Here is an 11,561-nt window from a genome sequence, read left to right on the forward strand (position 1 = left end):
CAGCATTTTGGAAGGCTGAGGCAGGAAGATCACTTGAGCCCAGGAATTTGAGGCTGCAGTGAGCAATGGTTGCACCACTGCACTCCAGCCTTGGTGACAGAGTGAGACTTTGTCTCTGAAAAGAAGGAGAGGAGAGGGGAGGAGAGGAGAGGAAGCCGTGTTGAGGATAGAGAACAAGGATAGAAAATGGTTGAGTGATAATAATGGGCCAGCCCAGAGTGGTAGATGTGAAACTGTTGAGAAGGTAGACTCAGTAGAAATTCCTAATGGTTTTGATGTGGGGTATAAGAGTAAGAGAGAATTCGAAGGTAACTTCAAAGCTATTGACCTGAGTAACTGAGAAGATGGTGAATCTCTTATACAAAAATAATTCAAAATTTTCCATAAATCAAAGTGTAAAATTATAAAACTTTAGAAAGAAAATACTGAAGAAGATCTTCATGACCTATAGATAAACAAATAATTCTTAAACTTGACACCAAAAGCATGATGCATAAAAGAAAACAAACAATGTATTGGACTCATCAAAATTAAAATTTTTTGCTCTGTTTAAATATTCTGTTAAGAAAATAAAAATAAAGTCATTGCCTTGGAAAAATTATTTGCAAATCACATATCCCACAAAGGCTTTGTATCCAGTATCTATCTGTCTGTCTGTCTATCTATCTACTTATCTATCCATCCATTCATCTATCTATCTGCGTATATATATATACACACACACACGCACTCTTTAAACTCAACAAGAAAATAAACAATCCCATTTGAAAATGGGGAAAAGATCTGAACAAATACATATCCAAAGGATGGCAGAGAAGCACATGAAAAGATGTTTAACATTATTAACCCTTGGGGAAATGCAATTAAAGTCACCATGAGATATTCCAGCATACCTATCAGAATGCCTAAAGTAAAAAATACAATATCAAGTGCTGACAAGGATGAGGAACAACTGGGTCTCAGATATTGTTGGTAGAAATGTAAAGTGGTATGGCTAGTCAGGAATACAGTTTGGAATTTCTTATAAAGTTAAACATATACTTCCCATATGATCTGGCAACCCCAGTCCTGGATGTTTATCCCAGAGAAATGAAAACTTATGTTAAACAAAACCCAGTACACAAATTATTCACAGCAGCTTTATTTCTAATAGGCAAAAAGTAGAAACAACACAAATGTCCTTCAACAAGTGAATGAATAAACAAACTGTGGTGTGTCTATATAAGCAAATACTGCTCAGACAAAAAATAAAAAGAATGCATGTAACAACTTGAATGGATGTCAAGGGTATCAGGCTGAGAGAAAAAAAAAATCAGTCTCAAAAAGCTACCTACCATGTGATTCAACTTATATAACATTCTCAATATGACACAATTATAGAGATGTGGAATGGATCAGTGGTTGCCAGGGGTTAGGGTTGGAGGGGAGAGGGCATGAGGGAGCTTGTTTGGGGTAAAGGAATAATTCTACATACTGATTGTATCTACTGCTGGTTACAAATATCTCAACATGTAACAGCATCTCTTAGAACATTTCATACATGAAGAAAAAAAGTGCATATAAAAACTGGTGAAATCAAAAAAGGTCCATAGTTTAGTCAATAGTATTGTACCAATGCCAATTTCCTGATTTTTTATACTTGTACTGTAGTTATGTAAGATGTTATTTTGGGGGGAATCAGGGTGAAGGATTCACAGGAACTCTGTACTATTTTTGCAACTTATCCATGAGCCTAAAATTAATTCAAAATAAAAAGGAAAAAGCTAGGGTTTCCATTAACCAGGATTAAAAAGACTGCACATAGAGTAAGTTTTACAGGAGGAGATGAGGGGTTCAATTTTGACGTTCTAAGTTTCAGATTTCCAGTACAAATGCTTATGTACAAGCCTGGAGTTTGGGAAGGGAATCTGAATGAAATATGCATTTGGGAAATTATATTTAAAACCGTAAGACTAGATAGGCTCATCCAGGACAGGAATGTAGATCAAGAAGAAAAGGGGAGCAAGGACTGGCCTTGGGTTATTCCACTACAAGACAACAGGAGAGAACAGAGTGAACTCTTGGGAGGTAATAGTTCCACGTTTACGATTTTCCTTTTTTGTGGAAGCTTTTTAGGGTGAGTGTGTGTGTGTGTTGACAGAGCTCTGTTCCAATTCTATTGTTCCACTCTACCAGATTTACTGGTAGATTTGAACCTCTTTCAGTTACTGTGGATTTCTTTCTCTTTGTATCTTAGATATTTTTATTTGTTCATATTTGTTACTTATCAGGAATGACTGAAATAAAAAATGTAATTCAGTCCCATAATCATAATCATAATCATCATTACCACCGTCATCATCATGGAAATGGCTTTAAGTGAGAACTGGTCATATGAATATTATTGCTTCTGATTTTCAACAGTAAATAGTTGCCATTAATGAATGCACAACCCAGAGTCTATCAACAAGGCTCAAGATATTTTATATAATATAACATGCCTGTTCACAGGGGAAAAACCCAGGAAATAACTTATGTGTACTTCTTGATTTTATCACAAAAGAAAAGCACAAAAGCACCACCCATACCTCTGAGAATGTTGGACCATGCACCTTTGAGAAAAGCTTTGTCTCCTTCATGAGCAATTTTCCTCCAGCAGTCAAGGATGCCTGTGTACAGAATATCAGTTCCTTTGCACCCTGACCACATCATCTTGTGGTGGCAAACAGTGTCAAATGGATAGGAATGACTTTCTATCCCAGCAATGCTAGTGACAGATTGTGTGATCATCCAGCTGATGAAGATGTTAGTGTTCTTGGGATCTGGAAGAATTCCTTTTGCAATGTCACTGATACCAAAGTAGGAAGCTTGGTAGATGATAATACCCCACACTGACACATTAAAGCCTTGGTGCAGTCTCTTAATTCCATCGGATGTGTAGATCTTAACCAGGCAGTTACTGAGGCTTCTGGATTCCCTTCAGCTCTAGCTTTACCCACAGTAGCTGCTAGACGGGTACAAGGTCAAGCAGCTGCAAAAATCAAAAGGGTACACCACACACAAGGATGTGGCCCAGTGGCATCAGTGGGGGCCAGATAGCCTGCAATGTAGCGCCACAACTGAGGCCTCTTGTCCACCCCACCTGGGAAGATCTGCCTCTATTTACCTTGGGCAAAGTTGACAGCCTAGGTGGGTAAGTATCTGATGACACTGGCCAGGTTACTGTGGCAGAAGGAAAGGACTCCCTGCTCCTTGGTATGAACCACAGAGTCTGTCAAGCCCTTGCATTGCTTATCTGCAGTAGTCTGCTTGCTGGCATGCTGTACTTGCTGCAGCAGCAACTTGACCCACTTGATGGGCACTGCTGTGGTCTTGGATATGGCCGCAGCCACCCCACCTGCCAGAAAGTCCTTGGAGAAGGTCACAGTGGCATCTGTCACATTGAAAGGAAAGAGGAGGCTGGCAGCTGTAAGATGGGACTGGACTGGGAACCAGCTTTGATTCTGGGGCTCTGGGCAGACTTCCTTCTCTTTTCCTCTGTATTTCATCAATTCTGGTAAAAATTAACAGGATATCAGAAGGAATGCCCCTCACTTCCCCTCATCTATTGAACTCAGCTCAATGATTTTACAAACTGTTATTTTTTTTTCAATTCCTGCTACCACTAGGGATCGTGTGTGGTAATATCAGTGCTTTGGGAAAAATGAACATTGGTTCCATTAAAAGAGGATGGAACATATGTTGTGAGACTGCTTCCCCTAAGGGGAAGATAAACACAAAATCTGATTCACATTTAGGAAAAATTTTTTTACTTTCCTGAAATCACTGCTCATTTATGATCAGTATCTACTCTTACCATTTTATTTTGAAACAAAAGTTCTATATCCTTTGTCACCATTTTTCCATTATCATTGCTGTTAAAAAATTAATCTACCTAATTAACTAACTTTCACTTAATAGGCAAATCATGATAATTGTTTTAAGGTTTAGGAATGCAGCCTTGCTTAGAAGGAAGCTTATAATAACTAATACATGTGTTAGGAAACAAGAAGGGGTGAAAATCAATGATCTTACCATTCATCTCAAGAAGTTAGAAAAAGAACAGCGAATTAAAACCAAACAAAGGGGAGAAAAGGTATAATAAAAATGAAAGCAGAAAATAATGAGATATAGAGCAAACACATAATATAATAGAAAAGTTCAACCCAAACAAAAGTTATCTCTGTGCAGGAAAGTTTGATAAAGACAAAAAAGAAAAGCTATAATTGCCACCATCAGGAATTAAGAATGGAACATCACTTTAGATCCTATTGGTATTAAATTATGTATGAGGATACTATAAAAATTTATTCCAATGAATTTTAAAAATGGCACAACTTAATTACTAGTAAAGAACGATTTACCAAACTGACACCTATTTCTGACATGAGTAGAAATAGAATATATGAGCCATCATTTTGTAACTCACCTATTCACATTCTCAGTCTGTATTCAAACGGGATGTTTGTTTTTTAAAAAATTGATTCATGGAACTTCTTTAGTTTGTTGAACTTTTTCTTTCTAAATTTTTTTTTGCTATTATTCTCAGTCTATCCTTATATGTTTTCTTCCAGTTTATGATGATGACGATGATATGTTTTTAAAATTAATTCTTTAAAACTTCTGGAACTACATTTGATGTGTGATGTGAAGCAAAGGATCACTTGCTTCCCCCCCGCCGCCCCGGCCCTGTAGCTGATTTTCTCAACATCATTTAAAATATCAATATTTTCTTCCACTCATTTCTGATGCTCCCTTGATCAAACTCCCTTAAAGTTTGTGTATACTAGTGTCTGTTTCTCTTTTTACTTGTTTGTTAATTCTTCTGTAAAATTGCTCCTTAAGGTTTTTCTTCTGCCTTTCACACCTTTTAGAACATTAATTTTACCATGTTAAAAAAATCCCATGGAATTTATTCAGTTGTTTTTTTAAAACTATATGCTTTGGAGGTGAAAATCCAGACATTTTCACAAAGTTAATGTGTCAAACTTAATAAAAGATCAGATTTTGTACTCTGACATGCATTATCTCTAAAATGTCAATAGTAATATTTGATAGATTTGTTGGAAAGATACAATAAAATATAAAATATATAAAATCCCTTGAACAATCCTTGGTATAGCTGGGTAATAACTCCCAATATTCATTGCCTTCAGTGAATGCTGACTATTGGCTCACACTTCTGTTGATAAAATAAAAATAAAATAAAATTTGCCTTTTATTAGTATTAGAAGTATTTGATCTTTACATCCTTTTATGCAAGCATCTCTCTTCTTTTATATACAAAATTCAATTTTTTTCATATTAATCACAAACTTTTTGGTTAGGTTTATTCACAAATATTTTATGCTTTATACTGTTGTTTTATATAAACTGGGTTTTCTCTTGTTTTGTCTTTTTGATCATTGATGCTATTAGGCAAGACTGAAAATGCATATTTATCTTGTATCAGATTACTTTGCTGAAGTCTAAAAAATTAATTTGAGACATTTTCAATTCTCATATGGGCTGTATAAGATGATCTTGTGTCCTTATTTCTAATAAAGTGTTTATTTTTTGTTTCTATTCCTTAATTTTTGAATTGAATTCAAAAGAAGAATGAGAGTGATGTATTCTCTTGTTTTGATCCTTAATTTCAATGGAATTGCCTCTATCATTTTACTCTAAGTTACTGTGTTGGCTGTTGGTTTAAAGTAGGTATTTGTTACCATGTTGAGAATGTACCATCTATGACTCTCAGGCTGCAAACTCAGGTGGGCAAGGAAAGTGACTAAAGTAAATTTGTATTTTGAGCCTTTATTCTGCCAGATGGCAAGACCTTCATCTCAGTTAATTAAGGGTTTTCTCTCTCTTTTTTCCAGGGAACTTACATCGTGCCAAGGCACGCGGGGAGAGTGGGGATCTGATCCTGTGCAACCTCCTCCTCCTTTTACCTATTGCTCTATTTCTGTCCTCCCAGTTATTCTTAAATCAATCAGCAAAGGTGGGAGAGGCTGGGTAGGGAGGAGCAGCAGGGGTTGGGATATTCTTTCTTGTCTGTTTCTCTCACAGATTGCATTGGGGTATGGCAGAAAGCAAGGAACATTCAGAGAAATTTTCCTTGCCCTGATTCCTCTTCTCTTTCCTTGACAGCTTGTCCCCTACCATAAATTTCACAACTCACTAGCTGTGGGGTGAAGTCAAAGGTGGAGCATGGAATGTGGAATGGTGGGGATGAGAAGGTCGGGGAGGATCTGGGCAACTGTAGGAGGAGAGGGGAGGATAGAAGAAAGGACAATTCCAGTAGCAAGTAGAAAGCGGGCATAGGTCTAGGACAGCATAGGCTGGCTGCTCTTCTGTTGATAACATTAGAAAAATAAAATAAATTTTGGCCGGGCGCGGTGGCTCAAGCCTGTAATCCCAGCACTTTGGGAGGCCGAGACGGGCGGATCACGAGTTCAGGAGATCGAGACCATCCTGGCTAACACGGTGAAACCCCGTCTCTACTAAAATACAAAAAAAATTAGCCGGGCGAGGTGGCGGGCGCCTGTAGTCCCAGCTACTCGGGAGGCTGAGGCAGGAGAATGGCGTGAACCCGGGAGGCGGGGCTTGCAGTGAGCCGAGATCCGGCCATTGCACTCCAGCCTGGGCGGCAGAGCGAGACTCCGTCTCAAAAAAAAAAAAAAAAAAAAAGAAAAAGAAAATAAATGTTGCCCTTTATTAGCATTTCACATAAGGAAATTTGCTGGCTGTTCCTAGTGAGAGACATCTTCGATTTCAATCAGAAATTATGAAAAAGGAAAAAGTAGGTGTAACTTAAATAACTTCCCCTTTTTAATATTTCATGTATATGTAAATATAGATCCCATATACGTATACATACATATATATATGTGAATGTAGATTTCAGGAATTGTATATATATGTTCTATAAATATTCTGAAAAAATATATAAATTTGTATTTTGAGCTCTCATTCTGTATGAACCTTCATATATGTGTGTGAAACTTTCATATAAAGGGCAGCTTTGACATATGCCATTGATTTTGATACATGTCACTTGGAAGAACAGAGGTAAATGATTTATTTTGCGAGAATGTGTTTAAACAACAGAGTGTTTTGATTTACTTTGGAAGAAAAGCCTGCTCTCCGTTCTACCTGTCCCTTGGAGAATGCAGCAGGCAGGATGGCTGCACTGGGCGACCATGCTCAGCAATGCAGTCTCATTTCTCCAGATCGCACATTGTCATTTATTTTTGAAGCTGCAGTTTTGTGCTGTTATTTTTTCTTCTCCATCTGATTCATTCTGAGTCATGGGAAGCACATTCTCATTGCTATGGGGTGCACTGCAGAGAGGGCTCACTTGCTTGTTCTGCACCATTAAATTCTTGCTGTGTCTTTCTATCAGAAATGGTTTGAGGAGTCACAGCACAGAAAAAAAAAAGGGAGTATGAGCATTGTGCTTGGGAAGATTCAGACTAGGAGAAATAGGATTAATAAAGTGTTCTTTTTTTGTGTATGTGAACTAATGTGCTTGATGGACAACTAAATCACTCTGTCTTTCATTGTTCTCAAGCAAACAAGGAACCGCTCAACAATGGCATTCTCTACTGGTAAAGGATTTCATTCGAGCATGCCAATTTCCCAGGCAAGGGGTGAGGGGTCTGTGGGATCACCTTAGTGTCAGAACAACATTATCAAATGTCGGATGTCCTTGGTCATCATCTTCCCCAAATGTATTAGCTTATAATCTGTCAGCAAGGAATTGAAGGCTATCATTCCAGTCATACTGAAGGGTCATGATTTTCCAAAATATAGGAGGTTTCTGTTCATTAAGAACCCACCGGTGCTGAGCATAGCTTGAAAACTTTAATTTGAAGAAAAGTGGTCCTGTTACTACCAAGGAGATAGAACGAGGGCAATATACTTTGAGGATATTAAAAGCTAGACTAGAATGAAAGTATGGTGCAGTTATTTCCTTTTCTCCCTTTTTTCTGTGCTTAATACAATTATTTTAAACATAAATATGGTGCATTTTCGAACATGGAGACAGTGAATCAAAAACTCATTATTTGACCTCTCTTTTGCCTCAAACGTTTAAATCTAATTGATTTGCTATAGTAGTAATAATTCCATTCACAAGAGACAAAAGCCATAACATCAATAAAATGATAGACAAATGCAATTTGTTGCATTAGTGGCAAGCAACTGGAACAAAATATATTAGTAATTTAGAAACCATTCTGTATTTATGTGCATGCTTCCTATTAAAAAGAAATGCACAGAATGGAAGGACATAGGGGATAACATATTTTCCCATTGAGATGAGTCCTTTTATTTGAGATTTCTTCTATTGTTGTAAGTTATAAAAAAGCATATTTGCCCCTGTAACTGCAGCTTGCAGTAGAATCCATTTTCAGCACTTTTGAATTCAGCTCACATAGCCTTCTTGTAGGCTACAAGGAGGTTCAAGCTGTTCTAAAATAGTCATCACGATCCATTACACTCTGTTCCCTGTAGCTTTTGTTCCCAGTTGCGTGTGATACTGTACTTTTGAAAGAAAATTTAAAATACATGCTGAGTTTACACATGGAAGGGTTATAGTTTCATTTGTTCAAAGCATTTTTGCATATACTATCCAAAATCTAGTATGAATAATCCAGGACAAAGGTAACACCTCAAAACAGAACATATCAAATTAATATTTCTTTATGTTAAAATAAGCACCTTAGGAGAAAAATGCCAAGTTTACATGTGGCATTTTGACTTGGTTTACATATGGGAAATAGAAAATTAAAGCCAATAATTTAAACCCTAAAGATTGACTACAAATACCTGTATCACCAAAGTAAAAGCATTTTGCCTAAGAACACATTAAAAACTTCTTTAAAAATTGTATTCTTGGCCAGACGCGGTGGCTCATGCCTGTAATCCCAGCACTTTGGGAGGCCGAGGCCGGTGGATCACCTGAGGTCAGGAGTTTGAGACCAGCCTGGCCAGCATGGTGAAACCCTGTCTCTACTAAAAATACAAAAAGTAGCTGGACGTGGTGGTGGGTGCCTGTAATCCCAGCTACTCAGGAGCCTGAGGCAGGAGAATTGCTTGAGCCTGGAAGGTGGAGGTTGAAGTGAGCTGAGATCACGCCATTGGGCTCCAGCCTGGGTGACAGAGCAAGACTCTGTCTCAAAAAAAAAAAAAAAAAAAAAAAAAAAAAATAATAATAATAATAATAAAATTGGATTCCGGGAGACTGTGTTTATTCCATTTCTAAATAATAATGAAAGACATAATAGATGATATTTTAGATTATGTTTGTAATAAAATTATCCTTTTTTTGGATGTTGTAGCTTAGAGTGAAAGACTTTAAGAGTATTAGAAAAACAATGAAGAGAAAATACTTCCATTCTAATTCCTGACTTCATACACGTTTTAGGGAAAGCTCAATTTTTTCTCCCAGGAACTGTCTCCTATTCCTTATGCTCATTTTTGCTTGATGTCTTCCAGTCATCCAATCTTCGTTGGCATCCTTCACTTTTCCCTTCTTTATCCAATCAGTTATCAAGTGCTATTGCATCTTCTCTTGCAAAACTGCTCTCCTTTAGAGAATCTCAGAATTTTATGCCTTTGAAGGAGACTCCTACCATCCAGTTTTTCTCAAAACTTTTTAAGTATCAGAAACTTTTCTCCAAGTGTTACACAGAAGTCCCCAAATTGATAGTAACGATAAAAATAAAATAGATAAAAGAAAATTTGATTTGGTTGAAGCAAGACTTGGGTGGCACAGACTCTTACCTGTTTGGTCCATTCATGCTGCCTTGCTATTGTCTCCAAAGATGCTTTCCCTAACCTTGAGGGATCCTTGGAAGAGAAAATGAAGGTCCAAAGAGATTAAGTGACTTGTCCGGGATCATGAAGCCAGTTAGCGCAGAGCTGGTCCCAGAAGTCAAGCTAAAGTTTAGTGCTCTTTTGGCTACATCAGGCAAACTCGCTATCATTACCACCACCTGACACAGCTTATTGTAGTCTAGTCTCTCCTGTTAAGCTTCTCTGTTTACAGAACATAAGGTATTTTCCATCCTTTGTATCTGTCCCCTGTGCAATAGGCTCCCAGAGCTCTCCACTGCCTCTGAGATCAAGTGCAAGTCTTTATAGGTTCATTTCAGGCTCTTTATAATTTGCACAATTTCTTTATTTTTTTATTATTATTATTATACTTTAAGTTCTAGGGTACATGTGCACAACATGCAGGTTTGTTACATAGGTATACATGTGCCATGTTGGTTTGCTGCACCCATCAACTCGTCATTCACATTAGTTATATCTCGTAATGCTATCCCTCCCCCAGACCCCCAGCCCCCAACAGGCCCCAGTGTGTGATGTTCCCCGCCCTGTGTCCGAGTGTTCTCATTGTTCAATTCCCACCTGAGTGAGAACATGCAGTGTTTGGTTTTCTGTCCTTGTGATAGTTTGCTGAGAATGATGCTTTCCAGTTTCATCCATGTCCCTGCAAAGGACGTGAACTCATCCTTTTTTATGGCTGCATAGTATTCCATAGTGTATATGTGCCACATTTTCTTAATTCAGTCTATCATTGATGGACATTTGGGTTGGTTCCAAGTCTTTGCTATTGTGAATAGTGTCACAATAAACATTTGGGTTGGTTCCAAGTCTTTGCTATTGTGAATAGTGTCACAATAAACATACGTGTGCATGTGTCTTTATAGTAGCATGATTTATAATCCTTTGGGTATATACCCATTAATGGGATCGCTGGGTCAAATGGTATTTCTAGTTCTAGATACTTGAGGAATTGCCGTACTGTCTTCCACAATGGTTGAACTAATTTATACTCCCACCAACAATGTAAAAGTGTTCCTATTTCTCCACATCCTCTCCGGCGTCTGTTGTTTCCTGACTTCTTAATGATCACCATTCTAACTGGCATGAGATGGTATCTCATTGTGGTTTTGATTTGCATTTCTCTAATAACCAGTGATGATGAGCATTTTTTCATGTGTCTGTTGGCTGCATAAATGTCTTATTTTGAGAAGTGTCTGTTCATATCCTTTGCCCACTTTTTGATGGGCTGTTTGTTTTTTTCTTATAAATTTGTTTAAGTTCTTTGTAGATTCTGGATATTAGCCCTTTCTTGGATGGGTAGATTGCAAAAATGTTCTCCCATTCTATAGGTTGTCTGTTCACTCTGATGGTAGTTTCTTTCGCTGAATTTGCACATCTTCTTACGTTGCTCTCCAAGTCAAAGCCACTGTGCCAGCCTGGTTGATTTCTTCACTGACCCTTGAAGCACTTCTAAAGCTTTCTTACACTGTTCTCTCTGGCTGCAATGCTGTCCTTCTGTCTAAGGCGCCCTTCAAGGCTCCAATCAAGATTTTTGGAGCCTGTTCTGAGTATACCAGTTAAGTTACCCCTTTTATCTTTTGACAAACTGTAATTCTGCACCTTTTTTTGCTTTTAAATTTCCCATGGGTAAGAATATATGAAAACATACGTTCTTCCAGGACAGTGGCTTATTTTGCATATACTGCTAGCATGCCGCTTTGTGA

The 11,561-nt window shown here is 37.7% G+C and overlaps 1 pseudogene; it reads right to left on the minus strand.

The window, feature by feature from the left end:
- Positions 1 to 2,478: 2,478 nt before the first annotated feature.
- Positions 2,479 to 9,992, minus strand: LOC102124630 (ADP/ATP translocase 2 pseudogene; annotated as a pseudogene).
- Positions 9,993 to 11,561: the final 1,569 nt, after the last annotated feature.

Source organism: Macaca fascicularis, chromosome 6 (assembly GCF_037993035.2).
Source record: "Macaca fascicularis isolate 582-1 chromosome 6, T2T-MFA8v1.1".
Classification (NCBI taxonomy): Eukaryota; Metazoa; Chordata; class Mammalia; order Primates; family Cercopithecidae; genus Macaca; species Macaca fascicularis.